Genomic DNA, 14,781 nt, shown 5'->3' with positions numbered 1-14,781 from the left:
ATGCTACACATGTAAAACAAATTATACTTTCTTATTGTTATTATCAGCAGTATTGTTATTTTAGTTGCATTATTATTATTATTATTATTATTATTATTATTATTATTATTATTATTATTTTGTAAGCCGATACTGATACGTTAATTTGTGTTTGTTAATTCGACACAAATAGTGTGTATTTCATTCTTCCTGAGTTGAATAACGATGATCTAGAGTTTTTACTTCATGATGCTGGATTATGAAATCTTGTCAACAAGAAAGAATTTAGCTGATACTTGTGGTGACTCCATTTCATCGTGCCTCAGAAACTTGTGTTTTTTTGTGCTTTTTGTTACTCTTGAAAATATTATTGAGTAACTTATCTTTAATATAATCGAATGTATACGCTCTTTGATTTTATATATATGTTCATTTACACTTTTGTGTTATGATATTTATTCTGAGATTCATGTGGGTATGTCTTGCTTTAAAGCCCATAGCACCCCCACCCCCAAGCTGGGCCTCAACCGTTCTAAAGCGTAGACAACAGCTTTTATAATAGTGTTTACCCACACTGTTAAAGAGTGTCATTTAGATTCTTTTGTTGCGCGTAACTGAAAAGTTATTGCATCAGGAGGATGAAAGATTACTGTAGTTTTGCGACAAACGTGAAATGTGGAGGCTTACGAGCCTTATGGACGAATATCTAGTTTATTTTCTGAAATTCAGTTTTATGTATCGCCATGTAGTGTATAGGCTATTGGTTAGATATGATATTGATGTGTCATGGCCCTAGGTGGTTAACATAAACGAATTATCAAAATGGTTGAAGCGAGATGTCTCAATATGAAATATGCGGATTTTGGTTTACGTTTCTTTGAACAAGCAGTATACTTTCAATGAAGTGATTTTTTCATTGCAAAATATATTAATTTTGACAGTAACTGTGCTAATGCCGAAATATTCCGTTGCATTTTGCAACTGTTTTAACGAGAAATGCGCTAATGAACGAAAAAGTTTTTTTTTTTAATGTTAACACAAATCGGCCAGCCTTGCTATATAGACACTAAACTCTCTCTTAAAGATACTATACGTCATTACGTGGTTATAAATATATTTTCAGTTGTATTAGTCTGTTTTCGGGTTGCATAACAGCGTTGCCTTGCCAAAATAAAAAAGCTGAAACAAAAGCACATTTCATTATTTACGAAATAATAATTTCGCGATATTCTTGTATCTTTAAAATCTAAATTTGCTATGAACATGTTAACGTTGTTGCCAAACAACAACGTGCGCTCAATTAAACATTTATCATGGAAACACATTGTTATATAGACCATAACAAAATGGCTGCAATGAACTCCAATAAATTTTTATACAAAAACTCTTATTTGCAACTATGCATCTCAATCAAGCTTTTGCTGTTGTAAAATTTAGCGTTATGAGTCAACACAAAGCTTTGATATTAGGCAAGATTTAAACCCGCGGAAATAAATACGCTCACACAATTGCAACCAAGGTTAACTTTGCGGTAGGCGACCCAGTTTCGCACGGTAATCATGCCATGATCAGAAAGTTAGAACAAAAATGGATTCCTAACTCGAATTTAAGAGGAAACCTGTAACTTTTTAACTGGCTCCATTATGGAAGCTAAGCAGTATGTTCGGCTCGCAAATCTAAATACTTGGCAAATCACTGTGAAAGCAGGTGTTAGAAATTTTCGGATGTCTTATCATGTTGTTTAGGCTTCGCTGGGTTCCGATTGAAACAGCAAATAATAAAGGTTGTTAATGTCGGTTTATCACCGCGAGCGCCATAATAAATTATTCGAAATAAATTGTTTGAACTAACAAAACATCTACGTAATCGATCGGGCACGGGCTGAACATTCTGCGCAATTTGTTTAACTCACTTGAAAACTAAGGTTCGTATCTGTATTTATGATAACCTTATCACCCCAAACGGGAAAGAGAAGTGTTCGTTAAAGTTGTGCCGTAGTAGCGACACATACATAAATAAACTCTATGGATAGTTCTTTGCTCTTTATTCAGTTGTTAACATAACGTTTCCAAGTCCATATAATTCTTTAAATTAGTTGTTAATGAAATATTTCTAAGTCCACGTAATTCTCTAGGTAACTAACAACGTTTCCAAGACATGACAAAATCCGTTCAAATCCATCCTGATAGGACCCCACCCCACCCCACTTGGGGTTGGGTTCTGAAGATAAACCTCTAGCGTACCTCCTATGTGTTAAATCCTTATTGTTCTTAGTGTCCAAAACGCATTGCTTATATACATGTATCGTTACATAAACATGTCAACTTAATGGGTCAAACCAATTTGTTGAAATGCATGTATACGGGCGTATTCTTATCTGGTAATTGCATCGACATGAAAACAAATATCATTCAAACGGACTGACCCCATTTACAAGCGTGCTTCAACTGTCAACAAACTAATGAGTTCTGGCCGTACTGAAGTAAACATAAGGCATTAAGTATTGCGAACAAGACATATACCTCAATTATGCGACAAAGTAACATACAGGGTTTTGCATGCAAATTAAAACGTTAATGTTTATATCTAGATTTAACAAATTTATCAAAATAATCAATTTTTCTATATACAAAAAAACTCAACATATTATTACAATAAGTGGGATTTGGTTATTGTTAATGCCATGTTATTGCTCACGTTTTTTGTCTTAGTTTCCGGACAAAGAAAATGTTAATCACAAGCACGATGATAACACGGCGAACTCCTATTATTGTTGTCAATAAATTAATTCAATGTTATGCGTCGACTGATAAACATATATTAAATAAAACAAATGGTTAAAAACGTTTTGACATGACAAAAAAATCGTAGATAAATATTAAAAATATGTTTTCTGCGCATACTGACTATTTAGTGATCAGGAACTTCTCACGTTAGTTTCAGCTGGTTACATGTTGGAAAAACTGTATAATATTGCTTCCCGTACTCTTGGACATTATGACCAGGTTTTTATATTGGTCCAGGTATGTTGTACGTGTTACTTATATGGGCTATACTGTGAAAAAAAGATGAAGTTGCGTTAAAAAAAACGAAGTTTCGACAACTAGAACAAAATAGCTATTACTATTTGCTTTATAAATATGCAGTTGCTGATTATGAACGGTTTCTTAACAAACATATATGCCGTTGGCTTTCAATTGTATCGATAATAACTTGGTAATTATCTCCATGTGTTGCTTACAACTGGTCAAAGTATGTGGATCGCAACTTACTTAGATTCCCCTCTTATATCACTATCACAATTTGATCTTTCTTAATGAAGCTGGAAATAAATCACGTGCATTGGCAAAACTAGCATTTAGCATTAATCAAACTTTCTACACGATTTAAGTTTAAATTCAGAAATGACATCAAAACATTTTTTTCAGATTTATTACCATAATTATATATATTCCTTAAAATACTATATTACTAAAATTGCAATTAATAAAGTTTGCGAAATCCGCGGGTATATAGTCATTTAGCCAGTGTTTTTTATTAGCCAAGTAGTGGTTTTTATATCATCAGTGTGTTTGGTTAGCATTCGATACAAACGCTATCAAAGTATAGTGTGGTTTAAAATACGTTTCGATAATAGGGGCGGAAAAATAGAAAATGGATTTCGACAAAGGGATGAAAGAACAGGAAAAGGATGTGTATATCGTTGTAAATTTATTGTTATAAGCAATGGATTAAAGTTGTCATTAAGGTAAATAAAATTAAGTGTTTGTTTTGCTGCTGCATTTGTTTTTCATTTTTATCAAGAAAAATATCACATTCTCGATTCGTTTTTTATTTCTTCTCATATTTTTAATAGGAAGGTATTAAAAGGAACAGTTTAAAGTGGAACTTTATTTTACGTGACACAATCTGTAGTTATTCGGTCGGTCTGGAATGTTGTGTACATGTAGAAGGCTCGACAAGAGTAATTATATTGTTAATATGTCATTTTGTCTTTGATGAAATGTGTCAACAGCATGAAGCAGGATAAATATTTTGTTTTTCTAAGCCCGACCGGCTAAATTTTCTCCATCTCGGCACCAACCATGTATTCTCTATGTATCCTTTATAATGTGTGTAATTATCAGTTAAGAAGATTTATACTATATACAGCCTTATATTGTTTGTATACCAAACAGTACGTAAACTTTATAAGCTTCAGACCAAACACGCGATGCCTTAACCTTACCACACCGTCTACTAATGAGCACCGTTGTAGCGAAGTGTTATCTTCCTCGTCACTGGAAATATGGTAATTACAGAACTTTGATGTTATCACGCAGACGAGAAATAACAAAACTGCGTATCTGGCATATAATTCTTGGTTAGTGTACATTATTAACAGAAATACTCTATGTGGGCTTACCAGTCCACATTGTGGTAGTGCTGCAAGAAGACAGCGAGAAAAACGGGTCGTTTGGTCATCTCTTGGTCCAGTGAGGTGCCAACAACATGGGCGCGTATAGTCAAATGTGGACAAATGATCTTTAAACGACAGTTAAAGGCCAAATGAGTGTGTTTTGTTTGAGTTACATATTATCATTGAGTGTTTTAAGGAACGTTGACATTTGAAACCATTATTTAACATTTTAACTGAGGATAGCATTGTCTACCATGCCTTCATAATGACAATTAACATAAATGTATTATTATGATCAAGCTTATATTTATGGAGTGACGATATTGATGTTCTTATTTGTATAATAAGTGATATTAATTTGTCATTATATTCATAAAATTTGTTTTACTAATGATACATTTATTAATGATTATTATTTAGGCGACATAGTGCGTTCAAAGTTTGATCTTAAAACATTACTGGTAAAAATCTTTCAAAATAGGACGATTGTAACATATGATGTTGCATTACAGTTTGTCCTTTGAACTGTCTTTATTATGACTTATCTAAAACACTATATTGTGCACGGCATGTCAAATGTATCTTCGTTTCGAAAATTCACTGCATAGCGCAATTAATTAAATAAATATTCGACTCCAAAATTGTTTTGTTATGCTCTAGCAGATCTCATGTATCTTTCCAGTCAATGAAATAAACAAATACATGTTGATGTTAGTACACAATCGTGTTTTCCTATTAATATGGAACATTGAATCCCCGTGTCACTGAACATGGAAGCCACAAATCCCTTAACCCAGCAACCTTATATATCTGAACATGAAAGCAACATATTACTTAACACGGAAACCTCATATAATTGAACGCTGGAAACCAAAAATCCGTTTCGTGCAAATACTGGTAAGTGTATACTCTAATGTTCATTATTACTATTATTATTATTATTTTAACGCAACGCGATGTTTTTCATTATACAATCACACAAATACAGTTATATTTAGGCAATTATTATTGCAGATTATAATTATTTGCAAGATGTTCTGAAAAATTCTTGGAGGACTACTAATCAATCTTTTGGCTCATGTGTAATGCAACAAATAGTAAAGAATATATTTCATCATCGTAACATTTGATAATAGCATTTACACACCAATGATTCGTGTGTGTTTTACTTTATAAAATGTTTCTGTATTTCGACATAAAATGGAGATCAATTTATATTCTTATGGGCTGATTGAACTAAAATATCGTATAATTATTGTGGTGTTGAGTTTACTTTAACATCTCGCCAGATGTGGACCTGTTCTTAAAATCGCTGTTCCGGTGATCAAATATTGCAGAATACTGTTTTACGTATAGAAATTCGTCGGTATGAAATTTCGTGGTTTAATAAAATAAACTAATTCGTTGACACGTAATTTCGTGGATTTCAAATAAAGAACAACTAATTAGTTGATACGTAATTTCGTGGATTTCGAATTTTCGGGGAAGCTTGACTGTCATAATAATTAAACTTTTATTAAAACAACCGGAGTAATAACGAAGCAAAATTCGCTAATCTGCGATGATAGCAATACTTGAGGTTAATGTGCACTGAAGCATGAAAGTGTTGCCGATAATTGTCGAAAAGAGCGATAAAGCAGCGCACTTGTGGGTCCCCGCTCGCAAATTGCCATTTAATATTGTTTTGACAATATTTGCAATTCTCAGCGCAATCGGTCCCCTAGAAGTAACAATTGCTTAATAAGGTCCCCAAAAATTCACGTTTGAAAACTGTTGTCTCTTTTAACTTGAATTGGCACTAATTGACATATGTGATAAATCTGCAAACTGTTAATTTCACGACCTCACGTAAAAGAGAACAATCTTAGAAGTAAATTTAAATACCGTGCTTGATTTAAAAAGTATTATTACCAAAACTTATGACCGATTTCGAATTAAAAATTCAAAAGACCCTCACTATTTGATTCGAATATTGCTTCTCTGTAGCGGAATGACCTAATTACAACTCCACTTAGAAAATTCGAAGAGAGTAAAGTCGAGATATAAAGCGAATTTTAAAACGAAATAAACGCTAATCACGTTTGTACTGATATTGCTGAAAAGTTAGCGTCTTTTGAAAATTAAACTAAAGTAATAAAGGGTAAAAAACGACGGAATATATCTGTCTCGGCATTGACGTCGCCATCTTTACTATCACGTGATTACCCCCTCTGTTTACGGATACTATGATGTACGGATAAGCATATGTCCAAGTGCTAGAACAACAAATACGTTGTACAGATCATGCTATCATATATAATCATTTTTACGAAATGGTTGTAAATTTATATGTATTACCTTAGAATAACATCAAATCACTTTATGACATAAATGTTAAATACGTCAAATTGTTTTAACATAATCATTTTGCTTTCAGTTTCATTTCTTAAAAAAATAATTAATACATTGGTTTCATGAAACATTACCCACGCTTGTTTTTTATTTAAGGCAATAACCTATATAATACAGTTAGATACACACAACATAATTAAAATATAAAACAGAAATAAAGCTGGGTGTAACGCCTTAGAACGATCATTGCTAAGCATTGTGGACTTTAACCGACTAAATGACGCGTCGAACCTCACACTTAGGACAGAATAAATCTTTAACATACAATTGTAAATACAAATGAAACTCATATATCAATAATCGAATTAAAAAGCAATAAAAGAACATTTACATTCGATTTTATTGCAATTCAATACTCCGTGGTATTGTATACATAACGGCCACCAAAAAAACTTTGCGATACCGAAATTTCGCAAACTCAAGTACCCTTTTCCTTGTAGATATGCTTCTATTAGATAAAGCATGCAAAAAAAGTTAAAAAAAAATCTTAATAATTGATTATTTTTGCTTTAAAATGCGTTTTTCTTCACTATGAAATTTATTCTCAAAGTTGATCTTCCCATGGGATTTTTTGCATTTTCCACGGGTTTTTTCCAATGGGATTATTTTGTTGTTCCCATGTTTTTTTCCAGTTTTTTTAACGGGAAAAAATCCCATGGATTTTTCGAAAAATATTCGTTTGTTTATGCCTAGTAATCGATTTAAAGAACTGTAAAAGCATTTGTGCTCATTTTTGCTCAATTTGCTTAGAAAAAAAATCCCATGTTTTATGGGAAAAAAATCTGTCTCGGACCGCGGAGATCTCCTTACACGTGGGGTTTTCAATTCAACACACAATTAAAAAAAATAGTTCATTGATATCTGCTAACAAATTATTAATTGGATGAGGCAAGAAAACAAAGAGATTATTGAAAAACGGTCATGCTAAAGAATTTCTAATTTGATATTATTCCATTAGTGTTAAAATCCCTTAAAACAAGTTTTTTACTAAGCCTTTTTTACTATTTGTTCAACATAATTTAGTTCTGTATTTGTTAAGGTCAGTTCGAAATGTTAATTCAAGCTTGTAAAGTATTTGTTCGTTCCAATTTTATTTCCATCTTGTTAAATGCTTTCGGAGCTCAACATATTTTTACCTAACCAAACTAATTTAATGTGTGTTTTTTTTTGCATTAACTTTTATTTCTGACTACTGTGTAAAGTAAGAAAATATTTCGAAAGTTTCATTGAAAGTATTCTGCAGAGTAATTCGAAATCATAGAGTGCCATCGGCAAATTGTTACAATTTGCATTCTTTAATATTAATTTTTAAGTTACGACCTGAGTTAAATAGATAATATTTCAGCGCAAAGTATGAAAATGTATCAACTACGCGGATTCCCTAGTCTGCAACCACGTTTTATAGGAAACAAGATTTGATAAACACCTACATTGCGTTCCCGCGGATATTCCGACTATACATAACATTTAACCATTTTATTATGTCAGGACCCAAATTAAACCGTGATAGAGTCACAATCAAAAGCCTATGACAAAGAGTAAATCTCTTTTTCAAACTCATTTGGCAACTGCAGACCTGGGATATCGTTTTCATCTGTGTAATAAAGTGTATCAAAACTTCCTCTGGTGCTCTCTTCTATGAACCTACACTTTGTAAATCTGGTTCGGTTAAAGCTTATTAATTTATCTATATATTGTTAAAACGTGAATGCATCCAGAATCGATTGTATATACAGTATTTAATAAAAAATATTGGCCACCAGTTCTTAAATTGTCTAGGTTGATCTTAGTGTGCAATGCTTGTAAATATACCTTATATTTGAGTAGAAGATAAATTCCTTCTGATTAAAACTTTAAAAAATACACAATAGAAGCCGCTTTTTATGTGATTTGCCTTCTAAATGATTACCTGAGCTCTTTAAAGTAAGATTATTTCTATGTAAATAACACTACTATTTAAAAAATATATCCTACATTTTGATCCTGGAATATTGTTATAGAATAAGGCAGTAGCTCTACAAATGTCATAATGTTTATCCCATATAATTCCATTTTCATTAATTCAGTTCGTCACAGTTATGTTTGTATAATTTTATATTTCTAAGTTTTAAACGTTTCGAGTTTTTTTTCACCATTTTGAACCCATTTATCTCTCGACCTAATAACGGACCCTTTTAATATTTCATCAATTATGTTTTTAAGTTTAATGTAAGAATATTTATATATTAAACATTTTTCGATTTCTATTTATGGGAGCTGTATGATATAGCTTTCCCCAATCATAACCATAAATACATATCGAGAATAATTTGATCGTAAATTTGGAATTGTAGATTTCTATGTCTTGATCGTTTATGTCAGATATGTTATGAAAATATATATGGTTGTTTTAACAAAAAAAAGCCTTTGAAAAGTCGATTCCACCTAACAGATTATATTAATTATTTATTTTCCATGGTTAAAATTAGTCATTTGCAAAGACGTGATTCCAATTGAGTGATCGGATAATAAACTTGGTACAATATTTACATCCGCCCATGTTTGTAAGAAAATTTGTGATAAATAACAAATATCCAGCCTAGCTTGTTACACGGAGCTTGTTCGTCTCCATGTGTATTGCTTTAAAACAGGATAATTAACTTCGAAATGTCAGACAGATTGCGATTTTAGTCCCCTACCGGTGAAACCGGAGAGGGACTAGTGGTTTGCGCTCTGAGTGTCTGTCAGTCTGTCAGTCTGTCACACGTTTCTTGATCCTGCGATTACTTTGAAAGTTCTTCATATTTTTTCATAAAACTTAAAATATGGACGGATGGCAATATGGAGATTATGCACGTCATTTCATTGTGTTCATACGTCAAGAATAATTGTTGCTATGGAAACAAATACACTATAAATATTGCTGAAAATGATGCATCCTGCGATAACTTCAAAAGTTCTTCATATTTTTTCAAGAAACTTGTAACATGGATAGATGGCAATATGGAGATTATGCACGTCTTGTCATTTTGTTCCTACGTCAAGAATTCTGGTTGCTATGGCAACAAATAAACTACAAATATTGCTGAAAATGGTGGATCCTGCGTAGGTAGGGGACTTTTATTGCTTGGCAGTAGTCTTGTTCAATATGCGTTATACATGTTAGTCTTGCAAGTTTATTATTCACAGTTTATCAAATATCGTTATCGCAATTGATCGCAAACAAAATCTTAATTACAGAATATGTGAACACATAAACAAGAAATATGAAAACAGTTTATTATACTGATATGTTTCAGCAAGTGAATCGGTTCGAACGCAATAAGCAGACTAAAATCAGGAGCGGAAGAAAAGAAAACGTTCACACATACACAAACCAAAAAGGAATAATAACTACATTAAAAGACAGTCTAAGTTTGATTTTCATCTCTAAGCATTCAAAAGGAATTTAATCATCATGCATTGATATTTGTGCATATATATGCAATTCGCAATATATCATGTTTGAATACAACAATGTATCAAACAAATGTATTTAAGGAATGTTTTATTGTGATTAATTATTATCTTTAAATTGAAAGCATATAAGGTCAAAATTCGTTTAATTCACGAATAAATATAAACGAACTTACAATTTTACAGAATATCATCAAGATGCAATCGCGAGTTTTCAATATGTAGTTCAGTTAATTTCTTACATTCTAGAGAATCAAGCTCTAAATCATGTGATGCATAAAAGATGTATGTACTTTCAGTGTTTTGATTTTCGTCTGCAACGCCCACTTGTGGCCACGTATTTTCACCGATCTGGACCATTTTCGAACTCGTCCGACATAAAATCAATGTTTTGATTAATTTTCATGATGATTGGGCAAAAATTGTGACTTCCAGAGTTTTTACAAGGTTTCTCTATAGCCATATAAGGAAAACTGCCTCGCCCACTGCGGCCATGTTTTTCAATGGTAGATTGTAGATTAATTAAGAGAACAGCAGTTAACTTTATCATTCAAAAAGTTTATGTAAATGATGGGTTCGCTAGATAGAAGCGTCATAAGCTGACCACTTGTCAGGATACATTTCTTTCTTGATGCAAAATTCTATGATAAACTTTTACTTCTGTAAATAGGTGTTATCCTGTCAGAATTCACTGGAGAACATACCATGCTCGTCGTGACCAATCTGCAAACCATATAAAAATCGTTTAAAATAGAAAAAAAATACAATTATAAATAATCATTATAAAATGGAATTAATATGTTAAGCAATTATTTTCTACATGTTAACGTCCGTTACCTTTTATCTACTCTTTTTGCAATTGTATCTTGCTTAGCTTGACCATGATCGGAATGGTCAGTTTTCCACCATCGAACTATCTCGGTCAAATATGTACAATTTCTCGACTCCTTCAATTTTGGTTTGATGCCTAGAGGTGATATCTTTCTTGATAAGTTCCCTGGTCCATCTGTCTTAATCCTATCCGATAAAAGATGAATATACAAAATACTGATTAACTTAAAAAAGGCAAGAGTCATTTTGGAAAACTGAACCTTTTGATATATTTATATAAAAACAAATATTTTACTTACTTGTAACACATCGTTCCAAACGTGTATAGCACATTTCGTGGCAATAATTCCAGAGTAGCATCACACCCTAGTGTGTACTTATAGATTAATATTTTGTATGAGTGATGGTATTAAATGCATCAATCAGCCGTTATTTTATATCCAAGCATTTACTAACGGTAAATAAACAACTAACGGATATTAACAAGATATATTCATCTGATAATAAGTCTCAATTCTGTTTCCAATCAAGCTTGCTAAACATAAAGGGCCGCATGTTATTATAAGATTAGTCTCCTGCTGATGCAGTTGAAGGTTCACAATGTATATATTAAGTATTTGCTATCAGATATGGCCCAGAATTGAAATATTAGTGGCGACCAGTTCGCAGGTTCTCGTACGTTTTTGAAATTGATATTAAATATACTAAATAACAAAACTATTATTAATATTACTTTTGATAACAATAAATATATCCAACTTGGAGTAGTCGACACTAGTTTTTATAGCAAGAAATAAAGTAAACCTATTTTTCTGTTGTAGTTTGGAACCCAATGACATTTAAGTACAGTAACTTACGCGTTACAACTGCACCAATACGACTTCTTTCATTTAATTTAACAGCGTATCTGAAACCGCTATGCAAGCAATACGCGTATTGTCCAAATTACCAATGAAACGCGTTATTAACGCTTTTTGTTATTAACACGATTTCAATTGACGATCCACAAACAAAACTTTTTTTTTCATTAGTCGTATTAAGTTGCTTGCTAGAAGTAATGCCTACATTCTTTTCAAAATTGAAGTTTTGTCAAAGCTAAATTGGTTGGACAAATAGCTATTCGTTTTCAAATTAAAAAATAGAAACAAGACACCATAATGCTTAATACCATTTCCATTTTTGTTTGGTCCAAATAATGAAACCTGGAATGTTATAGTTATAATCAATTACCTTCCTCTTAAGGTAAAACTATATGTTTGGTTATAAATATATATTTTGTGTGAGCTTATGGTCTATCGCGTATTTTTGTTTATCTCTAAACAAGCATACCAAATTATTTTGCAACATTCTCATGAATATGAATCCATAAACACAAAACCAATTACATTGATTCATGATACAGGTGCATGTGAAAGAATGAATACAGTTAATCTAGAAAAGCTTACCCCTTCAATGATGTGTCGTCGTTTTGCAAAGATCCTGCAACGCAAATGTAAAATACGTTTTAATTTCTATTACTTATACATATTGTAATCAAGAAATAATATCAAACAAAAACAAAACAATTTACCAATGTTGTATGTAAAGTTACAACGTTTATGCAGACACTGCATGTATTACCTCTTTCAACGGTTTCTTTTTGTTTATTCAATCTGGCATTTAAAGATAAGTTAGGGTATATATGTCCAAGTTCTGTTTTCAGAACATCCAGCGTTGGCTGCATTTTGCCAGCCTCTATGGCAAACTTGAAAGCAGCACGATCTCCAGCAGAATGACATTCCATGTGTAATAGGATTCTGCCAGGTTCAGACACTTCAGCTCTTATTTTATGTTTCGGTCTAATCACAGTGTCGCTTACTGTAATTTGCTTTGTCAGTTGCAGTGCTGTCAATACAATTAACATGAACTAATTTAAATGATTTCGGAATGTTGAAAAGGAGTTATTTCTTTTAAAGAAATTAATCGACATTATAGTGTCAATAAATGTATTACCGCATAGAACGTGGCGGAATGTAAACGAGTGAGACATGTCCATATACTCAAAACGCTAATCCATTGATATGAACAATTTACAATAAGATTACTATATGCTTTTTAGTGTATGCTGACTCAGTGATATAAAATAAAATTAAATATACCTATGTTGTCCATAACATAATCGTAATTGTCTTTGTATAGCACAACCTCTTGTGTGTAATTTTGACAACCAGAAAACGTGCGAATCAATTCTTGGAGCGGCTGTAAGCTTTTTGTCAGATTCCCATTTATACAGTCTTTCAAAAGTTGAAACATGGCATTGACTGAACGTGGACGCACCACAATTTGTATACAGCCTTGACGAGCATAGTAAGCTAAAAAGTATAAAACACATATTAACAATGCACTGCAGCTGGGGCTACTCTTCAAATGAATACCATATACGTATGAAACATATGCAATTGTGTATTGTTCTTAAGCAAATGTAACAAAATGGAACTCACATTGAAAAACAAATTATATTATTAATAATATTGACATAATAAGTACTTCTTGTAGCTCGCGTATCAATCCATTTCTTAATATTACTTTACCTCCAAATGACGTAAATGTATTATCACACGTGTTTTTAATTTGTCTATTTTGTGAATCCATTTCTTGTCCATCTGTGCTGTTGATAGAGTTCACAACGCGCTCAGAAACCGAATGTAGTTCAGCACCGTCACATCCTGATATCTCTATTTCGACTGTAAATTCTGCATGTAACGAAATTATTTGCATATATGTAATAATTGTTAGTATGTAAAGCACAAACTAGTACCGTTATATACAAATTGTTTCTAAACCATTAGCTTGGTTAATTGTTTCTTATAGTGTTGTTGTTGTTTTGTTGTTGTTGAGTATTTTGGATGTTGGTTTGAAAGTTAATTGAAATGAATATTGATATAATTGATTACAATGCTGCAGAATTGTTATGCTTACTAATTAGGTACAGGTTTTATAATTATAATCAAAAAAGTATTGAATGACTATCCTGTTACTACGTGAGTAAATTTATTATATACAATCAATATATATTACAAAACACTATTAAAATGATTTCAACAGTGTCATACATTACGATCAGTCTCAGATAGAAATGTATTGATTCTAAAGTAAATTTCATATGAACGCATTAAATCCACCTGGAATTGCTATGGGGTATTTGCTTGAAACGGATCGTGGTGGTACACTTCGATTGGAAGGATCATATCCCTGTCTTCGTGCTTCAATGAAAATAAGCATACTAAAACAAAATCGCACAAGTAATGAGATTGCCGTATTCCTTTTTTTCAAACGAAAATTTTATTGAGGCAAACGTGTATATTAAATGGATAAATTGCAGTCATTATGAAGCCCATAATAGTTATAATAATATACATGTATACCAATAGTGCACTTTATTTTACCTTATGACCGTTTTATGTAACTTTTGTTTATGGTAATGAAGAGAATATAGACCGATAAATATTTCTGTTCTGTATCGCGTGCTCACAATTTCGAAAAATGAAGAAACATTACGAGTTAAACACTGGCTATTGAACAGTGCAGTCTAGTTCTTATACATTTTAGCAAACGTTGTTGTCACTTGCGATAGATAAAATCCAAAACATATTAATTATGACTTATAACTTAATATAGAAAACATATGTTATTAATATTTCAAATTCTGAATATGTGATGGATTCGTAATTAATTAGAGAGATTGACCATTTTCGTCAAGTGTTGTG

This window comes from Dreissena polymorpha, chromosome 5 (assembly GCF_020536995.1).
Source record: "Dreissena polymorpha isolate Duluth1 chromosome 5, UMN_Dpol_1.0, whole genome shotgun sequence".
Classification (NCBI taxonomy): Eukaryota; Metazoa; Mollusca; class Bivalvia; order Myida; family Dreissenidae; genus Dreissena; species Dreissena polymorpha.
Note: the sequence above shows the minus strand (reverse complement) of the source record.